The sequence below is a fragment of the Mytilus edulis genome, chromosome 11 (genome assembly GCF_963676685.1).
Source record: "Mytilus edulis chromosome 11, xbMytEdul2.2, whole genome shotgun sequence".
Taxonomy (NCBI): domain Eukaryota; kingdom Metazoa; phylum Mollusca; class Bivalvia; order Mytilida; family Mytilidae; genus Mytilus; species Mytilus edulis.
The window spans coordinates 64,412,974-64,415,017 of NC_092354.1; positions in this window are offsets into that span (position 1 = coordinate 64,412,974).

Here is a 2,044-nt window from a genome sequence, read left to right on the forward strand (position 1 = left end):
GTTACGCCTAAATATTTACTTTCTTTTACTGCTTCTAAAACATGATTGTGCAATATATAATCAAAAGAGGAAGGTTTACTTTTTTTAGAAATATGAATTACATAACACTTCTCAGGATTAAAATTCATTTGCCAGTCCTCTTCCCATTTTACTAAACTAGATAAATCTTTTAGAAGTAATTGTGCATCAGAACTATTATTTACATTTCTATACAATAAACAGTCATCTGCAAAAAGTCTTGCATTGCATGTTAGATGTTCGGGTAGGTCATTAATAAAGAGTAAAAATAATGTTGGGCCTAAAACTGTTCCCTGAGGCACACCAGAGTCAACAGCTAATTTTGAAGATTTAACACCATATAATAGTACTTGCTGTTGCCTGTCAGCTAAAAAGTCATTTATCCAATTTAAATTTTGATTTCTAATACCATAAAATTCTAATTTCTGGGCTAATCTTTGATGGGGAACTTTATCAAAAGCTTTGGAAAAGTCTAAAAGTATGACATCTAATTGGTTACCATATCCTAATGATTTTGCAAGATCTTGTATGCTGATGATAAGTTGGGTTTCACAAGACCTTTTACTTCTAAACCCATGTTGACTATCATTTAATATATTATTAATTGTAAGATGTTTCCTTATGTTGCTTGTTAAAATATGTTCTAGAATTTTGCAACATATTGCAGTTAATGAAACTGGTCTATAATTAATAGCGTTATGCTTTTTTAAATATTGGTACAACATTAGCCTGCTTCCAATCATTTGGGATTTTACCAGTATCAATAGATTTTTGGAAAAAGAATGTCAAAAATGGAGACAATTCTTCTGCAAAATTATGTAAAAAATATGCTGGCAGATTATCAGGGCCAGTGGCTTTGTGTGGATTTAAGTGTTTAAGTAACTTTAATAAGCCATTATTACTAATAAATATGTCTGGCATAGTGGGGTGAGTTCGTGGTCTAGTGGTTAAGACCCATCCCACTCTTAGTGTATATAGACTTCTTCTTTTTAGTTTTGAGTAATTGTGGGACAGTGCATATATATATGTAGTGCTGAGTACTCAACACTACAGTTCTCCAAACAGTGGAGGAAAGATACACACAACAACGATGGCTACAGTGCTGAAGGTCCCGAGTTCGATTCTCACTCGGGGTGCTAAAAATATCAGTACATCAGAAGGGTAATTTTCACCCTCTCACACACATCTCTGGTACCCAGACCGGAGTTTAAACTAGAATGGGTACTTTGGGGGCCTCGGTTGGTCAAAGTTGTCCCCTACTTTGACCTGGAGATCAATCTTCTGATATCTCTCTGGTTTGTCTGTTTCCACCGGTCCGGTGGTTCTCTCCGAGTACTTCGGCTTCCTCCACCATAATAACAGACTTCCCGGTGTCCTACACGCTCCCTTGGGCGGTGTTGGGTGGGGATTGTTCTGGTGGTGGGATAATATTGTAAAGGACACATCTCCATTAATCCTTAGGGAGTGTACATGGATCCGCTGTACCCTTGCAGTCAATGAAGGGGTGCGTCTTAATTGGCGGAATCTCAGTACATACATACATCACTGTCTCTCTTTTTATATTTATATATTTTTACATTTAATGTAATGCTGTATTATATATTAATTGAGGGAGGGTAGGAGGGGTCCTGATCCCGAATTCCCGAGCTTAAAAATACGAAATCCCGAAATCCCGGGCTTAAAAACACGAAATCCCGAGGTCCCGAAATTCGAAAAAAGGAATTCCCGGATCCCGAAAGGGTCAATCCCGAAATCCCGAGCTTAAAAACATTATTGAGAGATGAGACTTAAATAAAATATTGAATTGGATTCAATGTGTCTCGTGACAGGCTCTTCCATGAACCTCCATTTTGTTTGTGAACAAGCAAACGACTGGCAATGTGATTTTTCAGAGGGGGGAGTTTTGTTATCTAGGTCAAATATGTCAATTTCGGAATGCAACATATTACAGTCATAATAAATAAATTAATAACAATTAATGTATTCCGTTCGTAAATTTCGCGCGAGTAGAGTTGCAATCCCTTGT